Source organism: Epinephelus lanceolatus, chromosome 7 (genome assembly GCF_041903045.1).
Source record: "Epinephelus lanceolatus isolate andai-2023 chromosome 7, ASM4190304v1, whole genome shotgun sequence".
NCBI lineage: Eukaryota > Metazoa > Chordata > Actinopteri > Perciformes > Serranidae > Epinephelus > Epinephelus lanceolatus.
This window is the reverse complement of record NC_135740.1, coordinates 12,922,835-12,931,833: the sequence shown is the minus strand read 5'-3', so window position 1 is coordinate 12,931,833 and position 8,999 is coordinate 12,922,835. Positions and strand designations below refer to the sequence as shown.

Below are 8,999 nucleotides of genomic sequence, written 5' to 3'. Positions count from 1 at the left end.
AAGGGCATGGCCAGGAGTGGCCAGACTGTCTGCGAGGTGTTGCTACAGTCTGTGAGTCAAAACAACCCCTCACCCACCCACAGCTCCACCCACTCTTCCAAATACGGTCACCCCTGGCTCCAAAAATTCAAGATGGTGACGACTGAAATCTCAAACTCGAGGCTTCAAACGTTCACAGACCAATGGGTGACATCACAGTGGATGCATCCATTATGTTTTTTGTAGTCTATGGCTTAAGTGCAGAGCAGCACTCTGCACTGTTGCACCCTGTGGAACCAAGACTTGCTGCTTTCAGTGCATGACTAGCGTAATCAAAGAGATTCAGTTTGTGTGTCAGGCATCTTGTTAGCCACCAAACATTTGTGTTTTTTTAGCAACCCATCACTGCGTTTTCAAAGGGGCTAGTACCAACTCATTACTGCGTTTCTAGCCAGGATTACACCCCCAAAACTGGGTATTTTAAGCCAAAACATGATCTTTTTCTAATCATTACCAGAGTTGGTATAACGCATTACAAAGTAACGCGTTAGAGTACTTTGATTAGTTTTTGCAGTAACGAGTAACCTAACGCGTTAGTTTGCTGTTTGAGTAATCAAATACTTAAGTACATTTTCAAACAAGACATCAGTTACTTCCGTTACTTTTAGGACGCTGGTCCTTCAGCTCCGAAACAGCAACGGCTGTCGTTTGGTTCTAATAACGGAGATAACGTTAAACGTATCAGTCTGAAAGAAGTCATGAAGCTTGTGGCTCGCTACGTGGTCGGAGAAATGCTGCAGTTGTCTACGGTGGAGTCTAAGTAGGACTCGCTGACAGACATATTTCAGACTCAGGACTTGCATTATGCCTGGTACACGCTACACGCTGGTACTCACCAATTATCCCCGGTCGTCTTTCACAGCGTGTGTGATGTCATCGGGTTATTCTTGTCCTATTTTTATTACTTTCACTATTATTTGAGTCACTGTGTCTGTTCATGTGCCAGCCGACATGTTGTTGTAGTCACCTAAAAGCGTCAGCAGATGGCAGGAGCTACATTTGAAGTGCCATATGTAAACTATCAAGCTACTGTATCTTCCACAGGAACTTCTGACAAATGTTTCAGAATAAAAGCCTATTTAGAAAATGGAGGGATTCTCTCAGCTGAGGTTATAAGGGGCTTTTAATTTGAAACAAGTGTTGAGTTTGAAATGACGGTGCGATATGTTAACTTTACAAAGACAACGGAGGGGACAAAAAGTAAATATATAAACACACAGAGGGATTAATGAATAACGGACCGTCTATAATGTAGTTTGTTTCAAATGAAGCTGGGAGCCTCTGCAGTTGTGGTGAGTAAAAGCCCCGCTGCTATTTGTTAATGTTATTACTTTATGTCCGACCGTGAGGATGTACCATTGTTTGCTAGCTTGATGCTAATGACAGTAATGTTAACTCAGCGGGTTGACAAAGTGCCTCTGCTGTTTCGCACCATCATTTCCCCCTTTTACTCTGTGTGGTAACATCCCTAGAGGAAATATTAAAAACGCCAGGGTGTTGTCATACAGTTGTCTACGGCAGCAGATCCTTCTGTGTTTCTACTGGTCAAAGTGACGGCTGTGATGGGAGAATTGGATCTCAGTGAAGGGCAAGTGGTCCATAACTTTAATTTTGGAGACAAAAAAATGTAGGCTTAGCGCCCTGTGGTCCATTGCCCAGTAGGAAATGTAGAATACTCAAAAGTACTTTAAAAGTTCTTGAGTTACTTTTCTCACGGAGTAATGTTGGAAGTACTTTTAAAGTAATTGAGTTACTTTACTCAGGGAGTAACACAGTAAAGTAACTGGTTACTTTTTTAGAAAGTAATGCAGTAACGTACTTTGATTACTTTTAAAGTACACTGATCATTACCAGTGGTTTTTGTGCCTAAATCTAACCACATGTTAAAATGTAAAGAACTGTAAAGTTTCAATGTGTTTGCCACATGATAACATACAAATGTAACATTTGCAGAAACATACAATGTCAACGTTTATTCTGGCAATAGTGTTGTAAAGTAATTTAATCCCAATCTAACAAAAATTGAAACTAACACACAAGGACTTTCTTTTAGTGGAACAAGTTTGTTTCCATCACAGAACATTTATCAGATTGCAAGATATTAAGCATTAGGATGATTCTTTATTTGTGTTTGAGAAAGATAGAACCATCTTTGCTTCTTTAACATCAAGCTACAATGCTTCTAAGACCAACACCTGAAGGGGTTTAAACTGTCAGATTTCTCTCTGTTCAAAATGCACATGTATAGATTTCACACCTTTTGGTGGAAGACAATGGCCTGAGGTTAAAGTATGAGCTTGTTGTGTTTTGGTGGGACAAGCTGACATCTGTGTTTTTATCAGAAAATCAAACTCGAGAATGATATGATAAATGAACATCAGCCTTTAAAATGATTTTTAAGACATGTTCAGCACAGGTGCAGGTTTGCACTCTAGCACCAATTTCTAGCATAACAAAGCAGTTAGTGTCAAAACTAGTGTTTCACCCTTTAATACCTGGATACAGTACTGTTATTATCACCTGTATTTGTCCATTATTAGCTTCCTTATGATGCATCATGCACAAAAACATTGAGGTGCTTTAGATTAAGTTTTTCATACGTGACACTGAATCCTGGCTGTGGAGGCTACTGAAAAGTTAAGGACTCTTGGATGGACTCCTCAGCAGCCAGCTGATCCACTGCTGCTTCTCTCAGGCAGTGGCAGCAGGAAAAGAAACCGAAAACTGCATGAGGGAAACTACACCCCCTGACGAGACATGACATTGTTGTGAAACTACATTAGACAACCTCACCTCAGCACTGTCAGCAGCTGGCATCAGAGGTAGGAAAACGCTGCCGGGGGAAAATCCTCTTATCTGGACTGCACCAAGGCCAGGAGCGAGGCAGCGGCTGGGATTTGGACCAGGACTGCAGCCAGAGGAGGAGTTGGACTCTCGCACAGATGATTGGGCTTACGTTTGGCGGACAAAGCAGCCAACACAGGATGGGAGAGGATACACCCAGCAGCCTCAGCAGCCTAGAGGATTTAAAGACAGGAAAATGGACAGGCTCCAACATTATGGCCTCCTCCAGCAGCTCTTGATCCGCTGGGCCCTCTTCCGCGGATGACACTTGATCAATGTCCCCCCTGTGTGGAGGTGCTGCAGTGGGAGGTTGAGGCAGCTGGAGGACGAGAGGAGGGGCTCCAGCTCTGCTTATGGCAGCGGCAACAAAAAGCATCTCTCTTATCAGAGTGTGTCCTTGCTGGCTTTCACCAAGAGTGGAGATACACTCGCTGTCCTTACTGTAGAGAAGTGCTTTGGATGTCAGTAATTCAATTTATACTTAAAGAAGCATTAAGTAATCTATGACTTTAATCAACCTCTATCAGCCACAGAGGGAAGGCAGAGGCATCGACAAGAGCCTGGCACACATTCCACTGGTCTGTAATTGACACAAATACTAATGTCATATTTTTACAATAGAGAGCAGGAAGCTGGGTGATTAAAGCAGAGGCATTAAGGCAGGGACATCCAGTGAGGAGGTAAGGTAATTGTAATTATAAAAACTGCTCTGTCAGTTGTTCTTTTCCATATTGGCATGTTGCCTTTGGAACAATTTAAGCAAAGTAATAATTTTGGTATGGCAAAAGGATATTGTAGAGCTTTTACTGCCCCTGACAATGACAGTCTTTGCTCTTAGAGCTGTTTTCATGTGTAAGTGACACACCCATGGAAATAAAGAAGATTACGCTGTTTTTTTTGTTACACCTACGGGTCAAATGCATCAGTAAATGTCAAGTGGGCTAGCAAACACAATGTCAATGAGCCCATTTTATGATTGCAAAGAAATCACCTTTCTTGGTGATGAACCAGCACATTTTCAAACACTTGTGTGATTAGTTAAAGTCGGGGTCGGTGAGCAAGCCTGGGTTTAGGAGTAAAGAATAGAATCTATGTGAAAAGCTCAACAAGTCTCCCTTATTTGACAACAATATACATTGTCTGTCTCTGCCCTCTAGTATAGCAGAGCAGGTTTCTTTTCAGCTTGCTAATTGTCACACGGCTGCATTTAGTGATGCCATTGTCTGCCGCATAAAAAGAACAACCCCCTATCCTGCCACGCATAGACACATTGAGGCAGTGATTACTTAGTCATCTAAAGACACAGTAATGTGAGTATGAATGGGTTGAAATTTCTTTATTAACGGGATAAACCCCTTGAGATGCAACATCTCGTTTGGAATTAGTTAGGGATGTCCTGATCCAGCTTTTTCCACTTCTGATCCGATACCGATATTACAGCCTTGAGTTTTGGCCGATACCGATACCGATCCGATCCAAGCGCGTATTATACATATTCACTTATTTTGTTGTCAGTCATGTTAGAAAAGGTTTGATCAAGCGATATTACTCTAACAAGAACAACTACTTAATCGGCTTAGTTACAATGATCCACAACAGTTGGTATGAGAAACTGAACTGTTTATTGTTGTTGTTATTGTTATTATTGTTAAATAAACAAACTGTAAACTTGAACATTAACATTAAATAAAAAATATAGCTGGTTTCCTTTGGCTGCTTTGGCCCCTTAATGAATAGAAAATAAATCAACACAAGAAATCTTTAAAATGTCTAATATTGAAATTAAAACAGCAGCAAGACTCCACACACTTGTGCTTTGCTCCCCTAATTAAAAAAAAAAAAAAAAAAAGATTAACACCACAAAACATTGTTGACATTTAACAAACAATGTAGCCTTTCCTTTGCAGTTATTTTAGTAGTGTCAGTGCAAGCCTGGTGCTGCTGTTTCCTGGGACCAACAGAGGGGACAAAAAACCACACACAATATTGTACAGCTGTTTAAACAAGCAATAGTCCATCCATGGCTCCAGTTTCACTAATTGTGCCCAAAACAATGCCATCAGTGCTCTTTACTTAAACAGTAAGAGTGTAAACCAAATAAAAATATCACTCTCAAAAAACCAGAGCAGAAAACAAATAGTCAGTTAACTAAATTGACCGCTACTCTTCCTACCCTTCCCTCTGTGTGTGTCTGCCGTCTGCATGCTGGCCTGGTGGATTGATAGTAAGAGCTGGAGCCGATCACTGGAATGGACTGCTTGAATTGCGGAGTGCTGGGCTGAAAAACTGGATCGGAGTTCTTAAATCGGCATTTTTCCATGCAGTCCGATCCGATGCCGATGCACGTTTTTTGCTAATATCGGCGGCCGATACGGATCAGGACATCCCTAGAATTAGTAAGTCGGCATCAACTTGTCTTTTTGGGAACAGTGGTTCCTTCACACAAAGCTTAGCAATGCTAACAGGAGGGATATCTAATTCAGGATGACTCGAGCCACCACATCAGGTATGAGATCTAATATCAATCATCATCCAATGGCAGTGGTGGGATTTGAACCCATGCCTCCTGAGAGACTGGAGCCTTAATCCAGCGCCTTAGACCACTCGGGGTAAAGGGCTCTTCATTGTGTCTGCAGTTTTTTCATCCCTTGCAGATCTAAGCAGACTTTTGCCTTTTTTAACTTCTTCTGCTTGGCTCATTGGTCTAAGGGTATGATTCTCGCTTAGGGTATTTGGATGCAAAAGGTACAGGGTTGAAATTCCAGATAAGCTCAACAGCAAGTGTTTGTCAAAGGGGACTGTATGGTGAATAAAAACAGTGCAGTGGAAGAAGTGTGCACTTAACAATTGATCCATTGACATTTTTTACCAGAAAACATTGTGTTACATTGGGAGTTACTGGTAAGTGATGTCAATTGCCTGTGATCAAGTGGCTTTACACTTAGAACTAGCTGAACACATGGCAAAGTGAGCATGAATGGAAAGGATTAGCAGAGGATGGTTTTGATCCATCGACCTCTGGGTTATGGGCCCAGCACACTCCCGCTGCGCCACTCTGCTCAAGAATCTGTGTTCAGGCATCTGTGGTTCAGCGTTGTGGACACTATAAACTATTCAATAGCAGGACTCTTTTGTTTGTTTTTTTTCCAAGAATGTTATTGGCAATGGTGGGATTTGAACCCACGCCACCATAGAGACTGGAGCCTAAATCCAGCGCCTTAGACCACTCGGCCACACTACCACTTCATGAATTTCACCAATCAGTCTCAGGAGCAACATTTTACAGTTAACTTTACTTGAATGGCAAGTGGTTGCAGAATGAGAAGAATCAGATTTACCTTTGGTGATGTTTTCCTACTCCACAATGAATGCTTTTTTCACTATAGACAATTGAGATCTGACCCCCTGTCAACAGGAGGACATAATTTGTCAGAGCCTTCCAAAACAGACCATATAAATCTTCCCTTTTACAAAGTTGCAATCCTCAGGTAAAGGTTTGATTAAGCATCGTTTTCGTTGTCATTTAAAATAAATGTAAAACAAAAGCTGAAGTGTAATGTAATTAAATGAATGCCAGCCACACCTATTAATATACAACCCATACTTGTGATGGAACAACCAAAAAATATTTCACACACACAAACACCCCCCACACACAAGAGATCAGGCATGTTTTAGGGTTCCAGTTAGAAGAAATAGCACTGATCATCTTTCTTGGAGTAATGAAGACTGTGCCAGAAGTCACCATTATTTCCAACATGCTTAGTGCTGCAGGAGAGTATATCATAACTAAACCTCTATAGCTGTGCTAACCATTGCATATGGATGTAATATTCATTGCAGTTCCATCAGTATGCAGCAGCTGTTACATGCATGTGTTACTGAAGGTCATGGGAACTGTAAAAGTTTATACCAAATTCCACTGAAAACCATCGAATAGTTGGACAAACAGATAGACAGACTGATAGACTATCATGGCTAACAACATATATGAAAAAGATAGATGGACATACAGTATAAAGAGGATGAAAAATTATGTTTTGTTTTTAACTAATCACTTTCTGGGTTGAGTTTTACATACACCCTCAGGGCATAGAATACTACTCACTCATAATTATGCAGGTGCATACACACACATACAAATACACTTGTGTAAAATGGATGCTCTGCCTATGGCCGTGTTACAAAGGTGCATGTCCACATTCTGAAGATATTTACATCCTTTATGCCTGGACCATCGCAGACCTGCTTTTGGTGGTACAAACACTGATCATGTTTATGCATTAATTAAACAAAAATGTATAGATTATTTCTGCCACTTAAGGGCAATCCAATGATAAGAACTAAGAAAATTAGTTCACATAAAGGCAAACAGAACAAATGAAAATAGGATAGCACAAAAGTTAGAAATCAGGCATTAAAATAAGCTCAACACAGGCAAGAATTGGGATAAAAAGGAGCCTACGATTGGTCACAATTAAAATTTGAGCTGCAGCATTCTGCCAAGACGAGCCTCTGAGGATTTACTAAGGCATGTAAACAGTGCATTGCAGTAATCGAGGTACAAAAAGACAAAGGCATGAATAAGCCTTTCTAAGTCAGGAAAAGACAATGCTGGTTTAATTTTTGTTACATTTCATTGGTGGAAGTAGCAAAGTTTAATGAGATTGTTGATGATTAATACTTGTCATGTCTGAGTTTCACAGCAGAAAACTATGAGCCATCCATCTTAATAGCAGTGAAACATCTGGCTTAAAAGACATGTAGGTTCACGTACCATCAACACAACAGTGGGAGACCCCATTAAGGGAAAACAACATGGGACCAAGAATAGATCCTTGTGGAATCTCGCACATCCAATCAGATGATTTGACAGACGTGCCTTCTCTGGTGGTCACCACAACAAACTTATAGTTGGTTAACAATGGAGGAGAAACTGATGGTAGCGGTTGCTGGATACCCAGAGCTATACAACTTTATAATCTGCAGTTACCATGATTGCAACAGAAAATAGCAGCAATGGAAGCATAAAAGTGCAATACTTGAAATTGTCATCATCAAGGCGAGGCTCCTGGACCAACTGGTAGTACTACCCGTAATCAACCCTTTTTTTAAGGGTCTTATGTACCCACACAGATTTCCATTTCCCTGTGTCCAACACTCTATTTGCTACTGCCTCTCACCCTCAACCAGAGCTACAGCAAGTACCCTTGGCCTATCCATTTTTGTAACTAGCTACTAATTACTGTGAAGTAACGGTTATGTTAGAATTGGAAGAATGGGAAGGTTAGGGTAAAGAGATGATGGGGTGATTGCCTGGCAACATTAAAAAGGCACAACAAGTGTTTTTTTATTAGTGGCATTTAACTGCAATCTGCAAAATGCTTTCTGTGTCTATTGAAAAGAATGTGATGACTGTTAGTGCCAAAAGCAGCACTGAGGTTAGAAAGCAATAAAATAGAAAACTTCCAAGCATCAGCACCCATCAGTAAATTGTTTCTGACCCTTAATAGAGCAGTTTTGTCACTGTGTCATTTGTGAAACCCAGACTCGGATTCATCAGAAGTGTTATTATTGTTTAACCCTGCACACAAGTGTTGAATTAGCACAACCTTTACATGAACTTTGAATAAAGGAACTTAGAAATGGGCCTGTTGCTCTGTAGAAGAGCTTTAATAAGTTTAGGCTTCTTTTATAAAGGCTGAGTGCTTGCTTAAAATAATTAGGGATCCAACCAGAAAAGGAACAATTAATAATATAAAGTCACCAAGTGCCAATGGAACCTATTTGGAAAAACATTAGTCTTCTCCTTTTTCTCCAGTGCCATCATCCGGTCAGATTATTAATGTGACCAATAGTTTGATTTATGATTAAATAACTGCAAAATGAATGAACACCCATCAACCCCAGCTGTACTTTGTGCTTGCTTCTAGTTCGCAAATGTTAGTATGTCAGACTAAGATAATGAGCATGGTAAACATTAAAGGTGGTAAACATCAGCCTATTCAGGGCTTGATACTAACTTTTTTCCCAAGGAGCACATGTGCTCCTAAGTTGAAAAAGTAAGGAGCGCACAAAGAACTTTAGGGGCACAATGTAAATTGATCAAATAATGT

The 8,999-nt window shown here is 40.6% G+C and overlaps 1 non-coding gene across 1 annotated transcript; it reads right to left on the bottom strand.

The window, feature by feature from the left end:
* Positions 1 to 6,042: 6,042 nt before the first annotated feature.
* trnal-uag (transfer RNA leucine (anticodon UAG)) lies at positions 6,043 to 6,124 on the bottom strand. Its single transcript has one exon. It is a non-coding gene; the product is annotated as a tRNA-Leu (tRNA).
* Between the last annotated feature and the right edge of the window lie 2,875 nt (positions 6,125 to 8,999).